Raw genomic sequence first — 12,285 nt, 5'->3', positions numbered from 1 at the left:
CATAAAAGAGAGTCCATGAGCATTGCTGCCTACAGATTCTGAGTTTCCATCACATCTTGGGAGTAGTCTCAAGTTTTTATTTAGTTATTTTCTGTAAAATTAAAATATATAAACACTCCAATTGTGTAAATGTTGCTTTTAGCATGGTAGGAGAGTAAACTGTCTGGTGATGAAGTGGTTAAATACCCACTTACATGTTCATATTGAACCAGGTATTTTCATGTGTCTTAGTTTGCGGACTATGGGAGTAGTTTAACAAAACTGTTACCTTTCTGCCAGTATTCTGCTCTATATCAAGAAGTTAATGCAATATGCATAAATGTCCTTGCCTAAAAATGACTCAGTGAGGCCAAAACTGTTCCTAACTAGTGCTGAGGATGAGTGTCTAGTCCTGGTGCAGTATCCTCCTCACCCTGCTGTGTGGGAGGGAGAGGAGACAGCAACCCTCCATTTCACTGTAGAATTAGAATTAGCGTTTTTTCGCTGCATGAATGGACCATTTGTTAGTGAGTGCACAACTGTTGGATGTAGCCTGCCCATCATCCCACACTGCTCCACAGTAACTGCATCCCTACTGTATTCTCTCATTCTTCGCTAGCTGGCCTCCTGAAATGTATCAATGATAATGCCATCCTACCCAGTTCGTGGTTTGCATTTTGCTCCTTTTTTATACCCATGTCTCTAAAAATTAGTTTGTTTATTCTTTTAATCTGGAATAATAAAACCCAAAGAACTGAATGTATTACAAACTTCAAACCACTTGTAGATTTAGGAAAGCCTGCACATTAGGGTCCCTCAGCCCAGCAGCAGCAGCATCCTGGGAGCTGTGTACATGTTTCACTAGGTGGTTGTGTTGCTAGGCACTCACATATCAGGTCTGCAGGCCATCTCCTTTCATTTGTGGCCTGCTTGCAAATACCTTAGCTGCGGAATGCTGGCTTTCCAGTGCTACCTTCTAGGGGTGGATGGCTTTTGGCTGCTTACATGTACTACAGAGATGTCATGGCACAGAGTGCCTTGCAGAGTCCTTGCAGAGTGTTAGACCCCTTCTATGCATGAGCTACAACAAAGATTACTATCAGAATATTTTAATCTTGTTGTGCTGACATTTTCGGCAGCTGTGTACACGCAAGTAAAATAAAACCAGTGGCATAAATGTAATGTGCAGCTTGTCCTGTCCCAGAGAGTGCATCTAGAGTTGGCTGTCTGGTTCTTGTACCTGTGCTGTCCTTGCGATTCTTAACCACTCATTGAGGACAGTAAAGGATTATTGCTCTTTATTCACATAAAGTACATGGTATCTAATGTAATAGGAAGTGATATGTGGTCAGCTTTTTTGGGTTATATTTAGCTCACAATAGATGTATATCTCCCATGGCTCCTCAAATTTTTATCTGAATCCCAGATAGGCAGTACTGTTTTCTACGTTAGGTGCTGGACGATATTTAGGAGGATCCCAAGAATAGACCTTATTACACCAAGCGATTATCGGGTGTATTTTGCTGATTATCAGCCACTACGGCAATTTATCGCTTGGTGTAATAGCTCCTGATAAAAGGCAATGATCGGCTGACATGTATGATGTCGCCTGATCATTGTCTTTCAACAAAAAAGAAAATAGAATGATAGCGATGGTCTGCTGGCCGTTGCTCAGTACAATAGGAGCAGCAGGAGATCGCCACTATCTCCTATGGACTCCCCGGAAGATCTAAAGATCGTCCAGGCGGTCCCTGCTCTTACCCGCTCACTGTCGGAGCGTATATTAGCACCGTCAGTAAGCGGGAACGAGGAGCAGGCAACGCTTACCTGACAGGTTGGTGCTCGCTTGCTCCTCCAGATCGGCCCGTGTACTAAGGCCTTTAATCTGGCTAAACACTTAAGATGGCTGTCTCCTGTTCCCTTCTCACTGGGGAGAGGAGAAAAAGCCGCTGCCAGACTCCCCCTGGATTCAGAGCATCCTCTGAAAAAAAAAAAAAAAAAAACAAGGATTAGGCAGTTGGCGATGCAGATGTCAGAAGGGCCCATACGCATTAGATGGCTGACCCCTTTTTTTCGAAACTAAGAGTAGGTTGACAGCATGATGTACCAGTACGTTGTACATGTATGTCAGCATCTTGTGAAAACGTCATACCAACAAATATGTGCGTGTACAGGCAGAGGTTCTATTTACTTTAATGGCTCGAATGTAGTCAGATATTGATCACATATGGGTCATTTTTGGACTGTATATGTGTTTGGGCTCTGACCCAAGATATGGTTAGCTGCACTATTGGTTCCAAGTCTAAATACATACAGGCTTAGAAAATGACTATTTTCTGGCCTTTTAATTCAGTAGTGCTCATGTCTGTATCTGCACGTACATATCAGCATCCCATTTTGAATGGATGTCCCCAAAAGTAAGACCACCTGCTCGCTACCACCCCTCCCGCCCCTGGGACTCAAACAAGCCCCTTGTGTCACACAGTGTGGTCCCTCGTCTCTGGCAGCAGGCATATTGCTCATCCATGGCCCTCACATTTCTTTATAGGTTCAACAATAAATGTGAATTCTTCTTTATGTACCCTTATGTAATGTGTGTGGCTTTACACTATATACTACCATGTCTGCTGGTGAACAACACCTAACGTTGTGGTTGGTCACTGTCTGAGACACATACAGTTTAACACCCCCCCCCCCCCCCCCCTCTCTTTTCTGGTGCTGTGTTTCATCCAGTTAAGAGGCGTCAGGAAGCATGGCCAGCATTATGCTATTGTTTCAGCTGCAGTAACAAGATGTACAGCAACGTAGATGTCCAACAGTTGCTATTTTTAAAGCAAGGGAAACTGAAGATTGCCAGGCAACTGGGCCTGCATCAGCCTGCAATTGTGGTTTTTGGTCACTCGTATTTGCATACAATCCTGCATACGTCAGCTTAATTGTAAGCTGATCACTTTTGTAGGCAGAAGTATACGCCGCTGTGTCGTATAGTCTGTGATGCTTTATGTAGAACATCTTTACTTTCCTGCTGTGTAGCATACAGGTGTGATAAGAGAACGAGGCCCATAGCAACATACAGGCCGCAGGACTGTAGTATAATCACCAGCAAGGTGCACAATGCAGTCTAACAGGTTTAACAAGATTTTCTGAATCTGTTTGCTGCTAAGTATCATCTGATTATTTTTCTTTTCTGTTTCTTTACAACCTCACCATAACTTGGTCTGCAATGAAAACCTTTAGGAGGTACAGTTTTTCTTTCTAAATGATGTTTTAGGTGGGGGTGGAGTAAAGGGCAATGATCTTCATAAGAAAGAGCAGCTGGCAAAGAAAGACTCTGCTGTTTAGGTCTTAAGACACAGAACTTGCACATGTCTATGCCCATCATTCTGTAGCAGAGAAGAGGCAGAGAGGCTGTATTCTTAACCCTTTCTTGCCAGGCACTTACACTAGGTATTTTGCTTCCCCTCCTCTGGCGGTGATTCAGGAAACCATCATCAGATTTACGATTATTTTATTTCTTTATTTCTAACTTTTTACATTTTTATCTTTTGTTTAAAAAGTAATTCTGAGTTATAGGAATTAGAACTCTTGTTACATTGAATGGTAGTGGACGGATGTTGCAGATTGATAATATGACTTTGTTATAGAATTATTTGCTGATCTTGAGCATTAATGCCGTTGAGGTAGAGCAACTCAGACAGTGTTCTGCGCTTCTGCCCCCTTATAACATTTCATAGTTTACATACGATCTGAACATGAAGGCTAATGTGTCATTTTGCTATTGCCGTAAACATGCCATATATAGTGCATCGGCTGCTGGCTAGAATGTGCTGCTGAGAGCTGACCTATCCTGTGACTGGAGCATTCCTTGGCTCCTTCACAGCCTGAGTAGGATGACCAGTTTATGTGTGACATACAGCCATCTCCATGCCGCCTAGCCACACCTGCCCAAGCACATGGGCTGCAAGGATCTGACTCCCGAGCCTTCCCATGATGTAAGGCGGCCAACATTGTATCTGAACGAGTTCTCCTACTCTACTGCCATTCTCTTATTACAAACCTCATGTGACTTCCAAATGTTGGAAAAGCACATGATGCTGGTACTGTGTCCTATTTTATGCTGCAGATGAATGATGCTTTGGGAAGTGTTTTTTTTTTTTTCTGTTTTTCAGGCTAGTTGTGTTCTATAGTAGATGCAGCATTTACAGATCTACAATTAGTAAAAATGATGTAAAAAAATTAATTCAATTATTGAAAGTAAAATGTGATGCTATAAGGAGGATTTAGGAAAAAAATCCTCTGGTCCGGTGATATTCTATATTTTATTTCTATTCTAGAAGCTAGGTACATAATTCCTCTAATCCGACATTTGATAATCCAGAAAATCTAGTAAAGCAGATCTATCAGACTGTGTGAGACAACTATTATCTGCACCAAAAACAACCAATCAGAGCTCAGCATTCATCTCTCCACTTGAAAGATGAGGTCTGATGGGTTGCTATAGGCAATCTCACATTGACCATTTGCCATTCAGGCCACATCTTTACACTGTGGTTGCCAAATGCAAACAAATAAAATCCCACGTATGGTGGCTAATAGCCGCACAGTTTTGCCAATAAAAATGGCTTTACAATAAAATCATGTGACCATTGGCTGTTGTGTAGTTTTGTCTGCATAAGGCAGCCATAGACTTTTATTATAATTAAGTAGAAAAAGTGCCTGGTTGTGAACCTAGAATTATAGGGATTGAGGAGTTTCATAGGCATCACTTCTATATTACTTTTGAAGTGCTCTAATAAGAATCTCTGCTCTTATTGTAAGACTCCAGCATCTTCTAGAACTAGTCCTGACATTGAAAGATCTGTGTCATGTATGATAAATGTGAATCTTTACTAATAGGATGGACACACAACATAGTGGAATGTGCCTGTAACTCTAGCAGATATTCCCAGGACTTCTATCACTCCTGGTCCAGCCAACTGAGGGGACTTAAGGATAGTCAGAAGGAGAGATGTAATAAGGGCTTTGAGAGACAGATGATGCGAGTGGACAGAGTGCTCCAGCTGTAAGTCATTACGTGCAGAATGGCGCTCTCAGGGAGACAAATGCTATCCTTGTCTTCAGCGCCTGTGCTGTGAAGAACACTGCAGTCATCTTTCACACTGTGCTTTCTTTGTACTATACACGTACTAAACGGAATATCTAACATTAGGGATTGGGTGGCATGGCCCAGTAGCAACATCAGCTTTGCAATGCAGGATACTTAACATGGCCTACACAATCCCCAAAACCCTAAAATGAAGAGTTATAAGATATCTTCATAAACAATGGGGGCAATCTTCTTCTCCTAAGATTTACATATAGAGATCTTGAGGTGAGACAGAAGATTTATCGCAGTGACACATGATTCGGTGCAGCTTTTTATGAGCGCTTTCTGACACAATTTGATTAGTAAATCTGCCCCTTTTGGACTTATTTTTTGTTGGATAAAAAAAAAAAAAAAAAAAAAAGTTTATTCTGTCTGGGGACAATTCTCTAACCTTAGGCTCCTTTGGCATCGGCCGTCTACACTATGTATCGGAAAAGGTCTCAGCATATACTGTAAAGGTATCCATAAACCCACTATTAGGGGTGAGTGTCGTTTTGGCCCACAATTGGATCTTCTCATCCAGCCAATGCATTTCTTTACATCTATTGACATTGGTCCCATCTTTTATGTTCGTCTCTGTGATTACAGAGAGAAAACTCCAGAATACAACTTTTAGTTGATCACTAAAGTAGAAATGTGTCTGTACACGACAGAGATGCCTCATCATGGGGGAATTGTCTACATTCCATGGTCCTTCTATTGATGATAAGCATCTGTGATGTTGAATTAACCCTGCTGTTTCTACAGTCTATGTAGTATCGATGAGTCCATTTTGTTTCTAATTATCATGTGATGGAGGCTGTAAAGGGGAACTCCGGAGGTAAAAATGTTTTTCAATTTAAATGGTATTAGAAAGTTACATAAATTTGTAAATTACTTCTATTCAAAAATCTCAAGTACTTATCAGCTGCGGTATGTCCTGCAGGACATGGTGTATTCTTTCCAGTGCTCTCTGCTGCCTCCTCTTTTCCTAACAGGAACTGTTCAAAGTAAGAGATTTTTTTTTTTTTTTTTTGAGGATTTGCTGCTGCTCTGGACAGTTCCTGTCATGGACAGAGGTGGCAGCAGAGAGCACCATGTCAGACTGGAAAGAATACATACTTCCTACAGGGTTTACAGCAGCTGATAAGTACTGGAACACTTAATTAATTTACAAATCTATATAACTTCCGAACACCAGTTGATTTTAAAATATTTTTTTCTCCTACTCTTTAATCATAAAAATAATATACTAAAAATCATATTTGTTCTAATACAATAATTAGGTCTGCGACCACACGGGGGACATCTATTAAGACCAGTGTATGCGTACACCAGTCTTAAATATGTACGCCATGAAAAAAATCTGCCCCTTTACTGTTTAACAACAGGGGGCATCTTTTAATGTGCCAAATAGACCTTTTGTAGGACTGCTGATTACTTTTTACAGGACAGCTGTATTCACTATATTGCATACAACTCAGTGTATTCCTCCAGATTTCAGCAGTAACTTGGATGTTAAAAATTAGTCAGTAATTCCTGATCCATTCACCCTGGGGGACAAGGTACTGGTATCTGCATGATCAGTGATGATCCCAGCGGGTGGACCCTCACCAATCTGATGCTGATTACCTATCCTGTATGGTGAGGATTAAATCCTGTGATAGCAATAAGAATGACCTGCCATGGCGGCACCATAAATGTCCGCACATTCTCCATTTTATAAAGTAATAAAGCATCCAGCCTTTTTTCTTGCCCTTTTTCTTCCTTTCCTTTCTCTCTCTCTTTCTTTCTCTCTCTCTTTCTCTCTCTCTCTCTCTCTCTCTCTCTCTCTCTCTTTCTTTCTCTCTCTCTCTTTCTTTCTCTCTTTCTTTCTCTCTCTTTCTTTCTCTCTTTCTTTCTCTCTCTTTCTTTCTCTCTCTCTTTCTTTCTTTCTTTCTTTCTCTTTCTTTCTCTCTCTCTTTCTTTCTTTCTCTCTTTCTTTCTCTCTTTCTCTCTCTCTCTCTTTCTTTCTTTCTTTCTCTTTCTTTCTTTCTCTCTTTCTTTCTCTCTTTCTCTCTCTCTCTCTCTTTCTTTCTTTCTTTCTTTCTCTCTCTTTCTTTCTCTCTCTCTTTCTCTCTTTCTTTCTCTCTCTTTCTTTCTCTCTCTTTCTTTCTCTCTCTCTCTCTTTCTTTCTCTCTCTCTCTCTTTCTTTCTCTCTTTCTTTCTCTCTTTCTTTCTCTCTTTCTTTCTTTCTTTCTCTCTTTTTTTTTTTTAAGTCCGAGCTGTTTACAGGGGATGGATCACATTGTCAGGGGAATCAGATCCAATGTCTGTTTCTAAACAGCTGCACTAACCTCTGTGCTTTACTTTTGTGTGTGCAAACAATCTGCTTTGCATTGGGGGAGGGGGGGATGCAGCCGCTTTATCAGTTGTAGGTGTTAAGTGGTCCAGTTTCAGGCACTGCTGTGCTGCCCAGGAAGCTGTTGTCTTGATGCTTCCTGATGATGCTCTAGGGTTTGTTTATGAGGATAGTGTTACACTTGGATCCATTGTTACTTCTATACAATGCACACTGCAGAAATGCCCTAACTCTTTTCTACTTGTATCTACTTCCCCCCTAAGTCCGTTCCCAGTGATAGAGATTTTCCGTTTATTAGGATTGGCAGTTCTGGCACGTTTTAGATGCCCTGGCTAGGGATCTGCTGTTCAGCCTTACTCCCAGACATGGCCCATGCAGAATGTCTAATACATTTTACATAAGTTCAGCCTCTATTCACGTTCTGGATTGCGTAGTTGTGTGTCCATAAGTTTTCTGACCTTAGAGAAAGCTCCAAGCATCAGGCGGCTGAAATGGCTTCTGGGAAGATCTTCCCTTGGGCACTGTTCCAAGCGCTAAGCAGTAATATTTAAACCAGCTGAACAGAGCTCTTCAGCCAAGAGTAGCAGCATGGTTCACAGCAGCAGGAAATTCATCTCCTAAACAGTGTATAGCCCCAGCAGCACCAAGGGAGGATTGTCCTGTCCCAGTCCTGCACACAGGACACTCGCATATAAAGACCCCACTCATCTCTGCCATACAATCTCCCTATATGCACTACATAGTCCTTTCATATACACTAATGTACAAAACCCCACAATCTGCCTGCAATAGTCTATTAGCAAATAACCCATCTTATTGTAGGACAGATCACTATGGTGCTACCTTTCCTGAGATTTACTCACATGGATACAATTTTCTTTCTACATTGGTTGACATTGATTGAATCTATCCTCCGGCATTCAGAAAAAGTTATCCTAAGTAGCAGCAGAATGTGGCATGGCAGCATTTTTATATAGCGCCATCTAGGTGAAGCATTTGTAGCATGTGCATGAAGACCATGCATCATACAGTGCATTAGATGAGAGCCATAGCAGCTTGTAACCTATAAGGAATAGAAGCTAGGCACTTTTATTTGTTTACATCAGGTTCTGTGCAATGTTTAACATATTAACTTTGTACATAGTATTTTCTTACTCATCTCTTTTTAAATTGTATTGGTGGAATTCATTCTCTTCCTTTTCATTTATTCATTTTGGTGATCTTTAAAATCATGGGAAATCATCTCAAATTTTCACTTGGCTGATGTGAACTTATTATGGCACATTGCCAGAATACTTGAATGCATTATAGAAGTCCGACCCGACTCCCAGAGCTGTGCAGGCTGTGGCTGCTGGAGAGGATGATGGGAGAGTAACACTGAGGGACACAGGGCACTGGAGGGACACTGAGCATCCCTCTGCCATCATCCTCTCCAGCAGCTACAGCCTGCACAGCTCTGGGAGTCGGGTCGTGACATCACCATTTTATCCAGGAAGTGACATCACCATTTTATCCAGGAAGTGAAGCCTTGATGCAGTAGTAAGTGCAGGGAAAAAAAGCACTTTATAAGCGTTTCCTGTAATAAGTGTATATTGGTGATTTGTATAACTTATGGGGGGCAATACAATACTTTAATAAAAATTTTCGCCTGACTTCTCCTTTACTCTGTAGATTGAGATTGTCTTAACAAGCGAAATACAGTTAAATGCCATGAGGGCCATGGATTTTTTTTCTTTTTGTTATTACTACTTTGTTACCAAGATATATTGTAATTCATCCATTTAACTACCTGCAGGTAGGTTTCGATCTAGCTTCGGATTGGCCCTTCTTACCGCTTTCATTGTTCTAGTTTGACGGAGCAGTTTTGAAGTTTACTTCTTTAAATTCTTATTAGTGTGAGTGTAATTATGTGGAACATTCTGTCAGATTATAGGCCAAAGAGATCTCTTTGTGAATGAATGGAGCCTTTGGATTGGCTAGTGTGCAGGGTGTTAATCTCCCCAGAGTGCACTGGTTTTCACACATTCCACAAGAAAACAGCACTGCTAAGTAAAGGAAAGCACTTCTATCAAGGAAACGAGTTGTAAGAAGACAGGCAAAGCACATGTACTTAGTAAAGTGTAGTTCTTCTCAATGAGGTGTGGCTAAGGAACGCTTCTACTGCCTTGTTCTATATTCATTGCTTTTTCCTTATCTTATGACGTGTATACCTCCACCACCTTCTCCCAGCAGTCATGTCTTTTCAAGGCTTGTCCTTTTACACAGTTTTAATTGACAGAACTGATGATTGATTTCATGGCTGAGAAGGGAGCTGAAATCCATACGCGGTGCCACTGAGGGTTTGTTTAATAGAAGGGATTTTAGCATTGGTGTTGTATAATAATCAATAGCGGGTATTACTGTCCCTTGTCACAAGTATGCACCTCCTGTACTAGGATGGGCTCGCTTATCTCTTCAGAGAAGGGTTGGGTTCTGGTTTACAAGGCTGCACAAGGAAAGCATCAGCGGAGGCAGAGCTCCTCGAGGTTTACACAGGCTATTGCTTCATCCACATATAATCATTAGCCCTTACCAAAGAGAATACAAGGCAAAGTACACTCGGCCCAGTGCAAAGTTATGTTCTCAGTTTTTATGTGCAATTGCATTTATAAGCATTTCCAATACATAGAATAAATTGCACATAACATTTCAGAGCACATACTGTTGTGCAGGAATGGCCAATAGTAACATAAAAAGACCCCAGATGAATGTACTTAATACGTATTGATGGACAGTGCTGGGTAATGTCCATCTAATATTAACCAGTATGGTACCAGTTTTTGTCCTAACTGTTGCACTGTAACAATAACCTAGTGATTCCAGGGTGTGTATTTTCACATGAACATTCAAGACCATGCAGGTTTTATCGCATGTTACATTTCGCCCTGGAGGTTCTCTATTAAGAGAGCATGACATCTTGCTTTACACATCTGGAGTACAGACTGCTGCTTAACATAGCATCCTCGAAGAGTTTCTCGAGAAACTGGTGTTTTGTTATCGGCCCTGCTGCATATGCAGGCTATACATAGTTATGGGGAGAAGTTCAAACCTGTAGGATGAAAGGATATGCTCCCCTTAAGGAGAGTCACTAACCCTTAAACCTGTAGGATGAAAGCCAAATAAATCCAGAATGGCCTACCTTGAAATTAGTTCTCTCATATGACCAATTTTTTTTAAATTTTTTCAGAAGTCTTCCGAAAATAAGTTGGTCATAGAATGGCCTCTTGTTTGGTCCTGACAATAAGTGTTCAGTTCCCCTACACTGTCTCCACAGGGGAAATGAACCATTACATGGTACCCACTGAAATTAAAGAAGTGTATGTAGAAAACATGAGTATGTGGTGTCCTCCAATTACTGGCGTGATTGATGCCTCATGCAAAAGGCCCAGTGATCAGCCAGCAAATGCCCGGTTGTTGGCTGATAGCATCAGTTATGCTGTCATAAGGATCATCGTTCATCCGCAGCACATCTCCTCTTTTTTTTTTTTTCTTCAGTCATCTATTCTGCCTTCCTCTTTATTTTGTGAACTTTGACTAGGAATGTGCTCCAGCATCCTCAGGCGCTCACATGACAAACCAGAAGTACTGCATTTATCTGTCTCCGTCACAACTCTAATGTTTAGAAAATCATTTATTTGTATATCCTTGTACTGTTGTGCATGAGTATCACTTTATCTTGCTGAAGATCTTACCAATTGTACACAACAACACATTTACCCGTGGGGAAGCAGGATCTTTCTGAAGTGAGGGTTATAGATCTCCATAAGACTTTTTGGGCCTTAAAGAGATATTTCCTTGTTAGTAAAAGATGGACACTTTCTTCCAGAAGCAGCAGCACTTGTGTCCTCAGTTTAGGAGTGGTTTTTCAGCTCAGCTCCATTGAAATGAATGGAGGTTAATTGTAATACTACACACAGCTACAACCACATGTATGGTGCTGTTTTTGTCGCAAAGTACCCATGCTTTTTTAAATCCTGGATAACCCCTTTAAGTAAATTAGTAGGGGGAGTAGATGTGAATCACATGGATTATTGATCAGAGAGGGAAAAAACTGGTATACCCTGATAAACCATAACATTAAAACCACTGACCGGTGTAGTGAATAACATTGATGTCACCTGTCAAGTCCTGGGATATGAGGCGGCAAGTAAACAGTCAGTTGATGTGTTGTAAGCAGGAAAATGGGCAAACAGAAGGATCTGACACCTTAACAAGTCGAGTCTTGATGACTAGGTCACAAAATCTCCAAAAAGCAGGTCTTGTGTGGCGTTGCCAGTATGTAGTGGACAACTAGTGAACCGCTAACAGTCATGGATGCCCTAGGCCCATTGATGTCAAAAGGGAATAAAGGCTACTCTGTTTGGTCCAGTCCCACAGAAGAGCTACAGTAGGGCAGATTGCTAAAATGTACAGCTGGCTATGATAGAAAGATATCCTACACACAATAGATCCCAGCTTGCTATGTGTGCGGCTACATAGCAGCTGACCCAATAAGATCTTATATGACTGCAGGCAGCCCTTGGGGTAGAAATTAAAAGGTTGTTCTGACGTAAGGTACTACAGACACATATAGCATTGCTTACCTGTCTGCCCCAATTCCAAAATTACCAGGTGATGGCCACAGTTAATGACATCTCTTAAAGGCAGGGCTTAGGCTAAGGGCCCTATTCCACAGGACGATTATTGTTCGGATAATCGTTAAATTGTTCGGAACGAAGTGATAATTGTTTAGTTGAATAGCAGTTAATGATTAAACAACGAACGAAAAATCGTTGATCGCTTAATGAGACCTGGACCTATT

At 41.2% G+C, this 12,285-nt stretch overlaps 1 protein-coding gene across 5 annotated transcripts in view; it reads left to right on the top strand.

Moving 5' to 3' along the window:
* RREB1 (ras responsive element binding protein 1) overlaps positions 1-12,285 on the top strand; it is a 68,910-nt gene that overhangs the window by 20,881 nt on the left and 35,744 nt on the right. The gene's annotated exons all lie outside the window — the stretch shown is intronic.

The sequence above is a fragment of the Dendropsophus ebraccatus genome, chromosome 2 (assembly GCF_027789765.1).
Source record: "Dendropsophus ebraccatus isolate aDenEbr1 chromosome 2, aDenEbr1.pat, whole genome shotgun sequence".
Lineage (NCBI taxonomy): Eukaryota > Metazoa > Chordata > Amphibia > Anura > Hylidae > Dendropsophus > Dendropsophus ebraccatus.
The sequence above is the reverse complement of the archived record's forward strand: the minus strand, read 5'-3'. Positions and strand labels throughout refer to the sequence as shown.